We start from the raw sequence: 12,426 nt of genomic DNA on the forward strand, positions 1-12,426 counted from the left end.
CAGAGAGTGCCAGCCCCCAAAATAGGGTTAAAATGGGGTTTGTAGGGTTCCACCCCTGGTGTGACACACAAGGAGCCCACACAGCTCAGACCCGATGCTCCAGATTGCAAGATGTATTCTGGTACCATCTGCAGGGCAGATCACCTTTGTCAGGTGGGCAGTTTGCCTCATCTCTCTTTGAGTGACCACACCCACTCCTCCCTGGGGAGGGGACACCTGCTGATAACAGCTATGGAATGTCCCTGCATGGCTGATAAGAACTACAGCATCCCATTGGGAGATGGGAGCCCAGAGGGAGGAGCCAAGCATTCCTACCTGGATATAATCTGAGATTCTGGAACACCAGCACAGCTTCTGCACTGGATTCCCCAGAGGAACAGCAGCTGCCTCTTGCCCTGGATCTTCAGAGGCAGAGACTGCACCTTTCTCCAGGATCCCTGCTCCAGCAGAGCCACCCCTGACACTGCAGGAGGGCTGAGCCACAATTCCAATGGTTCTGCTGCCAGCACCCTGACCCACAGGGTGTCAGGCTGGGTTCTGACTCTGGCACTGTTGTTTTGGTTTACTGCATTGATTATTTTATGCTTTTATTTTTCTTCCCTATTAAAGAACTGTTATTTCCTGCTCCCATATTTTTTTCTAGAGAGCCCCTTAATTTCAAATTTATAGCAATTGGGAGGGGTGGGGAGGGTTTTCATTTTCCATTTCAGGGGAGGCTCCTGCCTTCCTTAGCAGACTCCTGTCTTTCCAAACCAAGACACCCTCCCTGCCTCTGAGGCAGCCAGAAGCAGGGGCACAGCTGAGCAAACGCCATCCCCACAGCAGCAATTAATTGGGTAAACCTCATATTCTGCTGTTTGCAGAGCTCTTTCAGGGCAGGCTCAGCAGCTGGGAGGTTTCTCCTCCTCACCCAGCTGCTCTGGGGGCTGCCAGGCCTGTGGGGACCTTGCTGCAGCAGGAGCCCAAGGAGTGAAGGATTCCCATGGCCCTGACAGGCTGCACCCTGCTGCCCCCAGCATCCCAAATCCTCCAAGCCCTTCCCAAAGAATTCCAGCTTCTTCCTCTTCCATTCCTGCTCCCTGCTGATGTCCCTGTTTGCCCAAGAACCAGCCCAAAGGAGAGGTCCAAAGGCAGCTGGAGCAAACACATTTCAAAGGCTCAGGGAAACATTTCCAGCCCTGAGCATTTTCTCTGGGTGCATCACCCAGTGCAGGCTCTGCCTGTGCTCTCAGGCACCCTCCTGCTCTTCTCTCTGCCCCCTTTCCCTCCTGAGAGCCCTTTGTGCCCCAAAGAGATGGACAGTCTGTCACAGACACATTTTCTGAAAAATCCTTGCCTTAGGATTTTTTCTCCTGAGAAGCTGAGAGGCCTCAGGAACAAAATGTAAGCAATGGTTATCTGCTGCTGTGGAATGCAACAGGTGCATCTGGGATTGGTCTCATGTGGTTGTTTCTAATTAATGGCCAATCACAGTCCAGCTGGCTCAGACTCTCTGGTCAGTCACAAGATTTCCTTTCCTTCCCTTTTTCCTTTCCTTTCCTCCTTCTGATGAAATCCTTTTTTCTATTCTTTTAGTATAGTTTTATATATCATTTACTTTTAATATAATATATATCATAAAATAATTAATCAGCCTTCTGAAACATGGAGTCAACATTCTCATCTCTTCCCTGGTCCTGGGACCCCTGTGAACACCATCACAGACAGTGGGCTGAGAGCTGGATGGACCAGAGAGAAAATGCTAGAAAAGGTTCATGTGACAGGTAAAACCCTGAGGCACAGCCTGGCCTGGACTCCAGCACTGCCTGGCTGCCCCACAGCACCTCAGAGCTGGCAGGGGAAGGTTTTCCTGCCTGTGAGGGGACACTGCGCAGTGGGAGAGCCAAGGGCAGTGCTCAGATGGAGCAGGAAAGGAGGAAGATGCTGAGATTTTCTCTCCAGAGAGGTTCCACACTTGGCACAGTGAGGCACAGATAAGGATGGGCTCAGGTCAGCACTCCCAGCCCTATTCCTGGGCCCTGGAATCATTTAACAGAATTGTTTCGGCTTCAAGAGCCCTCCAGGATCACTGAGGTCAAGCTTTGCCTGATCTGCAGGCTGCTGACCAGACCAGAGCACCACGGGCCATGCCCAGCTGGTTTTTAAACTCCTCCAGGGGTGGTGAATCCATCACCTCCCTGGGCAGCCCATTCCAAGGCTTGAGCACCTTTTCCATGAAAGAACTCCTCCTGATCAACCTGAACCACTGTCCCAAAACCATTTGCTGTTAGCACTGAGCTGCTTGAGCTGAGGGCTGAGATATCAAACCATTTTCCTCTTGCAGAGCTGGAGATGAGGAGGGGGATCAGGAATTTCAGCCCCAGTGTGCCCAGGGAGGAGGCTGGGAGGGGTGAGGGTGTCAGAGCAAAGGGGATGGACAGAGCCCACTTGGAACATCTCTGCTGCACCAAAAAGTGCTGTGATTGCAGTGAATAACACTCAGGAAAGTGTTAAAATGGGGTTACAAATTTCCCCACTGGCAGCCTGGGGCTGGCATCAGCCTAGATCAAGGCAGGGACTGACTGGCTGCTGCAGGAGCATCACCCCAGGGCTTTGACAGAGGGATTCCCTCCAGGGAGAAGAGCATTCACCCAGTGCTGATCTCTTACCAAGCCTTCAGACATCTCTTATTTCCCAAACTTCTGCTTTCTTGGGTGTAAACAACACCCACCCCCTCCATGGCTACCCCAGAGGGAGGAGGTGTCACACACCTGGGGACAAATCCCAGGGCTGCCACTCTCTGCAGCCCAAGAAGGAGCTGATCCAGCATAAAACACCCATCCAACCCCCCCCAAAATCAGTGGGGCTACCCTGCCAAAATGCGAGTGTGGGAGCAGCAGCTCCTTCAAAGCCAGACTTTGCTGCTGTTCTGCCAAGATGCCAAACCCCAGTGCCTCCCCCTCTGATGCTATTCAGCTTGACAATGTCTCTTCCAATAAATCCTCTGCCTTCCCAGGCCCTGTGCTGTCTGGCATGTAAAACTTAGGCTGTTAAGAGGATGTTCATCCCTATTTTCCTCTCCTGCTGCTCACCTCAGGGCAGTGTTGAGGTGAGTTCCTTCCCCATGTGGATGCTCCAGTGTGGTATTTTCTGAGACCCCCATGGAAGGGAGGAATGAATGAATCTGACTCCATGTTCTCAGAAGGCTAATTTATTATTTTATGATCTATATTAAATTAAAGAATACTATACTAAACTATATGTCTTGGTTTGGAGAGACAGGAGTCTGCTAAGGAAGGCAGGAGCCTCCCCTGAAATGGAAAATGTAAACCCCCTCCCCACCCCTCCCAATTGCTATAAATTTTAAATTAAGGGGCTCTCTGGAAAAGAATATGGGAGCAGGAAATAACAGTTCTTTAATAGGGAAGAAAAAATAAAAGGATAAAATAAACAATGCAGTAAACCAAACCAACACTGCCAGAGTCAGAACCCAGCCTGACACCCTGTGGGTCAGGGTGCTGGCAGCAGAACCATTGGAATTGTGGCTCAGCCCTCCTGCAGTGTCAGGGGTGGCTCTGCTGGAGCAGGGATGCTGGAGAAAGGTGCAGTCTCTGCCTCTGAAGATCCAGGGCAAGAGGCAGCTGCTGTTCCTCTGGGCAATCCAGTGGAGAAGCTGTGCTGGTGTTCCAGAATCTCAGATTATATCCAGGTAGGAATGCTTGGCTCCTCCCCTTGGGCTCACATCTCCCAATGGGATGCTGTAGTTCTTATCAGCCATGCAGGGGCATTCCATAGCTGTTATCAGCAGGTGTCCCCTCCCGAGGGAGGAGTGGGTGTGGTCACTCAAAGACAGAGATAAGGCAAACTGCCCACTTGACAAAGGTGATCTGCCCTGCAGATGGTAACAGAATCCATCTTGCAATCTGGAACATTATACTAAAGAATAGAGCAAGGATACAGACAGAAGGCTAAAGGATACTAATGAAAACTTATGACTGCTTCCAGAGTCCTGACACAGCCTGACTGTGATTGGTCATTAATTAAAAACAATTCACCTATTGGATAAACAACCTCCAACCACATTCCAAAGCAGCAAAACACAGGAGAAGCAAATGAGATAATATTGTTTTCCTTTTTCTCTGAGGCTTCTCAGCTTCCCAGGAGAGAAATCCTGTACAAAGATTTTTCAGAAAATGTGAAAGTGGCACTCCAGCCAGTCAGGGTCAGGGTGGGAGCAGCAGGGCCCTCATGGGGGCTCACTGGGTTCCTTTGAGGGTGCCAAGAGACCAAAACTGCTTTGTTTGAGCCCTCTGGGATGGGTGGTGCAGGGGCAAAAAAGGATAAAACACATTGGGAGGGTCCTGCCCCTGTGGGTTCACCAGCCCTGGTGACACCGCCTGCGTGGGTTCTGTCTTTGCCTTGGCTGTGTGTGCAGGGACAGCAAAGCACAGCTGGCCCCACCTTCAGACCCACATTTCCATTGCTGCTGGGCCATGGAGAGCATGCAGAGCTCTCTGGGCATGAGCCTTGTCCCTGCAGAGCCCAGAGCATGGACAGGATCCCTCCCAGGCTGGAGAAACCCAGGTCAGGAACTTCTGAGACAGCTCCCACAGGCTCTGGCTCTGGACAAGATGTGCTGGGACACAAACTGGACAAAGGGACAGGGAACACATCAGGCAGTGTGGGATCAGCTTGTTCCCCACAGGAGCCTGCCTGGGCTGGGAGCATCCCCTCCATGTCCCCAGATGCACAGGCACTGCAGCAGAGCTGCCTGGCAGGTGATGAATTTGGCCCTGGCCTAAAAATGTCACTTGATGTTCTCCTTCCCCATGACAAATGTGCTGGGGTTTGATGATAATCAAACTGGGGGCAGAACTCGGGGAAGCTCCAAACACAGACACAGCAACTGAGCTTTCCAATAAAACTTAACCCTTGATCATCCTCTCTTCAGAGGGGATTTATGTTTTTCCAAGACAGAGGAAATATGTAAGAGCCTGAATGAGAGATGTGGGGCTCCCGGCTGCTCTCCAAAATACAGTTTATTGTACCCAAGGTGTCACAGCAGTCCAGGGCTGTGGGTGACAGAGCTGTGCCCACAGCTGTCAGCTCCAGCTGCAGGCAGGCCTGGACACCCTTTGGTTTTGGTTACAGTGCATTATAGACTTTTCTTTGCTGAGCATTTCAATACAGAGAACCAATCTGTACCTTAACTTTTACCTATAGCCTATCATAACTACTATGATTACCACATTCATGTTACTGTTCTCCTATCACTCAAAGTTAGTACATTACAGTTTAAGCTAGAAGTTGTTTTTCAGTTTTCTTGCAGTGCAAAATTCTGAGACCTTTTTTCTACTTGCAACATTTGCTGCCTTGTTTGCCTGTGCTCTCTTTCTGCTTGGTAAAAACATCTTCTTGTTTGGGGTGGGTTTATCCTTTGCTCTAAGCCATAAAAACCCCTTCTAACTCACACACCCTTTGCCTCCTTGGTTATCCAGTGAGACTGGCTCAGCAATTCTTTTCTTCTATATCAAAACTTGTTTCCATCTTTATTCCTTCTTCAGATTCTACATTTAAAAATCTTTCTGCTCAGCACACATATCTGTGAGACTTTCTTGTCAAACTTTCATCCTTCCCAACAGAAACAGAAATTCCTTCATTTCAAGCAGCTGCTGTGTGGTCCAGGCCAGTGGTGAGGCAGAAGCAGCTCAGAAGCCCTGGGGAGGGTGGGCAGGACTGGAAAACCTGCAGCAAACAGCATCCAACCCCTCTGCAAAACCAGGATTCTGCCCCAGCCTGGAGCTGGTGCATGGAGTCACCAGGGTGAGCCTCATCCTGCTAATTAAATAATTGCCCATGATTGCCTGCCCTACTGGGATCATGGCCAACACCCATCACAGAAACATCATCCACCAGGAGATTTATTTGTTACTGAGGGAGGGAAAATACCAGCTCAGTTCTGCTGGCAGGCATGGCCTGGAGTTCGTGGGGGTTTGTGGGAGTGAACTGGGACCTGAGGGCACTGGGACTGTCCTGGGAGGCTCCTGCTGGACTGGGGGTGGTGGTTTGTTCTAGCAAACAAACCATCTGAGGGTTTAAAAGAGGCTGAATGAATGGGCAATGTCCCTGTTCCCATTCTCTGATTAATGGGGTTTGCTCCCTGCACCTCATTACCTGATGAGGGGGGAGCAGCTCAGCCACTGCTAAGGAAAAACAAAGAGCAAGCAGAAAGAGAAAAATGCCTACAATAGAGCTTTGCTAATAAAATCCATGACAAGGATAATAAATGAACCTTTCCTCAGCTGTCCTTCCTGTCCCAGAAACCATCCCTTGCTCTAAAGCACCACTGAATTTTTTCTCTTTCCAGCATCTGCCTGGCACAGCAGGATTTTTTCCCAGCTTGGAGAAAAGCATCTGAATCTGATCTCAGGGACCAGATCCTCATAAAGGGTGGAAATCTGTGAGCAGCTGTCACTCCTCACTGGGATATCCAGGCTGAAAATAAACTGTTTTGAGGGATTTATGTTTTGATATTGTGTATTAATTCTTCCTGGATGTTATCAAAGTGGCAACAGTGAGCTGGGATCCAGGAGCACATCCCACACCCCTGGGCTGCAGGGGGGAAATCCCTGTGCTCTTACACAAGCCAAGTGAAAACCACAAGTTTTGTTTGTGTCTATGGGCAGAATCTGATTTTTCAGTCCCTGAGCATTGGGCAAAACCTGGATTTGCTGGAGGTGTGGGCCAGCACCCCAGGGATGTCACTCTTGGGGCTCCTGGGATGGGCCACAAAGCCCCCAGACAGCAAACCCCTGAGTCTGCCATGCATTAATCAAGATAAACAGGATATTTCCATGGGAATGAATCAGCTCATCAACCATTTGCAGATGGAGCAAGGGCCAAACACCCACAACAGCCACAGCAAACTCCTCTCACCAGCCCTGGATTTTCACACATCCCCTGTTCCACAGCACCCTGGGCTGGCTCTGCAGGGCCCCATCCCTCCTCCAGCCCCAGCACAGGGGTCACTGGGCAGGTCTGAGGCACCAAACCAGACCTTGCCCTTTCCCAGGGCACAGGTGAATCCATGCAGGTGCTGCAGCCCCCTGTGCCCAGCTCCCCTCATCCCCCATCACTGACACCAAAGGTAAAACCTGCCCAGGACCATTCCCCCTCTTATTTTCCAATTTCACATTTTTGCCCAGCCCTTTTCCCTGGCAAGGTGCTTCCACAGAACCAAAATTTGGAGGATCAGAGCATTTAAATCAATTTCCACAGGATGGATTTAAGTGGACAGGCTGTGCTTTAAACTCCAGTACCCTCCTGGGGTTTCATTACCCAAATCCATCCACTTCCCATTTGTTGCTAATGGGAGGGAAGATGAGTTTTGAATAATTAAAAGGCGGCTCCTCTCTGCCTGCTGCTGGACAGAGCACAGGATGTGCTGCTGCTCTGCCCCTGCTCCAGGATCCCAGCCCCTCTGGGAACCCTGCAACCCTTCTAAACTGTTAACCAACACTACAACCTCCTTAAATATTTACTGAGGCTCCTCTAAACTATTTAGGAACCCTACAAAACCCCAAACTAATAACAGAAACACAAAATGTGCCAGTGTTTCACCACCCTCACCATAAATTAGTTTCTTTTTCTTATACCTAGTCTGAATCAACCCCGTTTTAGTTTAAAAACATCTTTCCTGTCCCATCACAAGCTCTACTAAAAAGTCTGAATCCCACAAACTCCCAGCCAGGTCCTGATTGCAGGACACAAGCAGGATCCTGGCTGAGATTTGGATTCTGGGCTTTTCTGTGCACATCAAACTGAGCACCAGAAGAAACCAGACCTAAAACAAAAAAACTGCTTAAAACTTTTCCACATTCAGGTGTGGAGCTGCTGGATCTCCAGAGGGCTGGGCTGCCCAGGCACTTTGGATGGCACTCACAAGGGCAGGGGGGAAAGTGATGACAAATTCCTCCAGTTAATTAAAAGCCCCACTTCAGCAACACAGCAGAGCTTTTGAACTAATTTATGAGCGTTTATTCATTTTGTCCCAGCACAATCTCTGTGGAAATGTAAAATTCAGCTCCTGCATGATTTTTTTTCTTTGCATTGACTGAAAGGAGAAAGAACGAATAGATTCTGCTAAATTAATTATCAGCATTGATTTCTTGCCTTTTTTATATTTTTATCCCAAGACAGAGCCCTCAGTAACTTTGAAGAATCTCCAGCACTCAGGCTTGGAAAATTGATCTAGCAGTTTCTGTGAAGCAGCATTTCCAAGCTCCCCTTCCTCAAAATACACTCTAAATGTTAATTTGCATGCTCGAAAGGAACCAGGTGATTTGTCATTATATTTGCCTCCTCTCCCAGATGTAGCTACTCGTTCCCTTCTTAATTGATTTTCATATTTAGACTCAGTTCTCAGGAAAGTAATTTGGGGGCTGAATTGGGGAGAGAATTAATAGCTGACAACAAATGGGAACTTGGATGGGACTTCATTAGGGCCATCCGAGTGCCCAGGCTGGGCCTCTCGTCCTCCAGCACTTTCATTTTTGTCATCTATTATAAATCATTATGGTGAAAAATAGCTACAGAATGGAGACTCCTCGCTGCTTCTGCAAAGCTGAGGTGAAAACTGCCAGATAAGGGGGAAGAATTTGCAAACAGTCATTGGAATAAAAGGCCTGGAGGGTCCTCCTGGCTTCATCCTTGGTGGGAGATCAGGTGTGCAGGACCAGGGAATCCCTGCAGCCAGACACAAAGGCCATGGGGATCATCCCCAGCAAGGTGTGATGTGTGTCCCCAGCCAGGTGTCACCTTGGGATGTGTCCCTATGTCTGCCTGCAGGATCTGACGGGTGTCACCCTGATTTTTAAAGATTTTGTTCCAGATTGCAATGCAAGATGTATTCCATTACCATCTGTATGGCAGATTATCTTTTGTCAGGTGGGCAGTTTGCCTTATCTCTCTCTGAGTGACCACAACCACTCCTCCCTGGGGAGGGGACACCTGCTGATAACAGCTATGGAATGTCCCTGCATGGCTGATAAGAACTACAGCATCCCATTGGGAGATGGGAGCCCAGAGGGAGGAGCCAAGCATTCCTACCTGGATATAATCTGAGATTCTGGAACACCAGCACAGCTTCTCCACTGCATTCCCCAGAGGAACAGCAGCTGCCTCTTGCCCTGGATCTTCAGAGGCAGAGACTGCACCTTTCTCCAGGATCCCTGCTCCAGCAGAGCCACCCCTGACACTGCAGGAGGGCTGAGCCACAATTCCAATGGTTCTGCTGCCAGCACCCTGACCCACAGGGTGTCAGGCTGGGTTCTGACTCTGGCAGTGTTGTTTTGGTTCACTGCATTGTATATTTTATATTTTTATTTTTTCTTCCCTATTAAAGAACTGTTATTTCCTGCTCCCATATTTTTGCCTGAGAGCCCCTTAATTTCAAATTTATAGCAATTGGGAGGGGTGGGGAGGGTTTACATTCTCCATTTCAGGGGAGGCTCCTGCCTTCCTTAGCAGACTCCTGTCTTTCCAAATCAAGACAGATTTTTCTAAGCCTTCTGATGTTGACATTCTTGTAACCAACTTTCTCACACACTTTCTGTAAATAACTTCTTGGTTTGCATTCTTCTATGGAGGAGGAGAAATTTGATGGAGTGTTGGTTTGTCCAGTGTCATTGGAGAGGTGGCACTTTCACCCTCCAATCCACTGTCACTTTTGGAAATCTATAAATGTTGGAGTCAGAAAATAAACCTCCCTTTTTTCACCTTGAGAACAGCAGTGTGTGCATGTCGTGTTGTTTCGTGTCCTATAGTGACACATGGGGAGGGGACAGGAGCCCAAGGAGGTGCCAGGACTTTCACAGCAGAGATCCCATGTCCCAAAGGCACCCAGGGAGGTGCAGCTGCAAAAAGCAGCATGGGAATCTCCTGGGATCATGGCATGCCAGGCCTCTTACAGCCTGCAGCTCCCTTGCCCACACAGGACACATGGCAGTGCTCGTGTCCCCTCCCTGCCTGGGGACCCCAAAGCCAGTGGGATGCTCCTGGTGGCCAAATTCCTGTGAACTTTGGCTGGGAGAAGCCCAAAGCCCAGGAGCTCCTGGTGCATTTGAGCCCTCCTGCCCCTGGGGCTGCTCCTGAGCATCCCAGGGCAGCTCCAGGGGATGGCACAGCCCAGGAAAGGCTTTGGCAGCTTCAGCCATCCCAGAGCTCTCCTCAGCATCACTTAATGGACAGCCAGGAGGGGACCAGGCAGGGCAGCAGTGTCCCCAGCTCCCCTCATGCCCTGTTGAATTTGTGAGGTGCCCCATGGCAGGGAGGAATGATGAATCTCACTTTATGTTCTTGGAGGGCTAATTCATTATTTTATTCTACTATATTATATAAAAGAATACTATACTAAAGAAGAGAGAAAAGATACAGACAGAAGGCTACAAAGATTATAATGAAAACTTGTGACTCTCTCCAGAGCCCAACACAGCTTGGCCCTGATTGGTCATGAAGTCAAAAAAACTCACCTGAAACCAATGAAACAATTCACCTGTTGGTAAACAATGTCTAAACACATTTCAAAGCAGCAAAACACAGGAGAAGAAAATCAGATAATTATTGTTTTCATTTTTCTCTGAGGGTCCTCAGCATCCCAGGAGAAAATCCTGGGCAGAGGGATTTTTCAGAAAATATGATGGTGATAATCCCCCATCACTGCTGGTGCTGAGACCAAAGGCAAAACCTGCCCAGGGCCATTTCCCCAATTTCCCAGCTGATGGGAATCAGCAAAGCAGCAGAAGTTCCCTGGCTGGATCAGCTCAGGGAGCTGCACTTCCACTCCACTTCCACTTTTAGCATCTGAATTTTATAAAACAATAACCAAAAAACATGCTCAAACCAACCCATCTTTTAAGGAAGAACTGTTTTTTTCTATCAGTACATTTCCCAACCCTGGCTGACTGGAGAAAGTTTCATCCTCTCTCTCTAAACACAGTTAATTCTCTTATAAATTAACTCACACAGTGTCACAGTACATTACCTCACCCTAGAATATTTTTATCCTGAACTTGCTGTGGCTGATGAATGGAACAATGCATGGATTTTCTCTGGGGGTGTTTTACCCACAATGGAAGTTATTAAAATAGAGCTGACTGCAGAAGAAAGAGCACTTCCTCAGCAGGGCCAGGGTCATGTGGTGAAAGCCCAGATAATGAAGAATGGTTTATGGCAAAACTGTTAAATCAGCAGCTCTTGTTTGGGCCAGCTCTGGGATTTCCTGTAATCTCTGGAAGGTGCCAGGCAAGGTGCCATGGACCAGCTGGCTGGGGAGCAGGGGGTCCCAGGAGAATGGCACAAAGCCCCCTCAAGGGGGGACAGCTGGGCTGAGCCCTGACAGGGATGGTGTCCCTGCCACCTGCAGGGGCCAGGGAGCTGTGCCTGCTCTGCTGGCTGCTGTGATTGATTCCAGCATTTATCCCTGGCTGTGAAAAGCTGCTTGTTTACAGAAGGGGCCACCAGGCAGAGCAAGGCAGGTTCCCTGTGTGTGTGTGCTTGCTTTCTGCCTGTGCCTGAGCCATCAGTGTGACCCTGGGCTGTCTCCATCTTTCCAGAGACAGGTTTCCACATTTCCAGGGCAATGTGTGCCAGGGGCTCCAGCTGAAGGCACCAGGATGCCCCCAGCAGCACCAAAACTCCTCAGGAACGTGGGGCTGGGAAAGCCCTGGGCAGGGGGGAGAAAACCATGGCAGAACCCTAACCCTGCCCTGCTCTCTGCCCCAGAACAGAAAGGAGCTACAAACCCCATTTCCCTCCCTTTTACAGCTCTCTGAGACAGGGAGGGGCCATTAACCCTTCCCCACCCAGACACCCTCCCCTTGGTGGGCAGTTGCCTCCCCCAGCTGCTGTTCCCATGTGGGTCCCACCCCATTTCTTCCCTTTCCAGCCCCCCCATCACTTCCCAGGGTGTTGTTTGGCTGCTGCAGGCAGTGCTGAGGAACAGCAGGTGGTAAATAGAGCAATTTTCTGGAGCAAGGTTAGCAGTGAGCATCAGAGGAGCAAACAGAGCTGCTTAAAGGACTGAGGAGCTGTGGGAGATGTGGTGGTGTCTTGGTTTGAACAGACAGATGTCTTCTAAGGGAGGCAGGAGCCATCCCTGAAATGGAAAATTTAAACTCCCTCCCTCCAAATTATTGTAATTTTGAAATTAAGGGGCTCTCAGGCAAAGATATGGAAGTAGGAATAACTCCTACAGGAAAATTACAAATACAAATGTAATAGTACAACCAAAAAAAACCCAAACCATGGACAGAGTCTGACCCTGATCCCCTGTGGGTCAGGGTGGTGGCACAGCCCCATTCCATGGTGGCTCAGGTGAGGAGCAGCCCTGGCACACTGAGGGATGCAGCTGGAAGTGCTGGGACAGAGGCAGGGGGACTTCAGTGTGGG

The sequence above is a fragment of the Agelaius tricolor genome, unplaced genomic scaffold (assembly GCF_023055355.1).
Source record: "Agelaius tricolor isolate 1412-34295 unplaced genomic scaffold, bAgeTri1.0.p SCAF_35, whole genome shotgun sequence".
NCBI lineage: Eukaryota > Metazoa > Chordata > Aves > Passeriformes > Icteridae > Agelaius > Agelaius tricolor.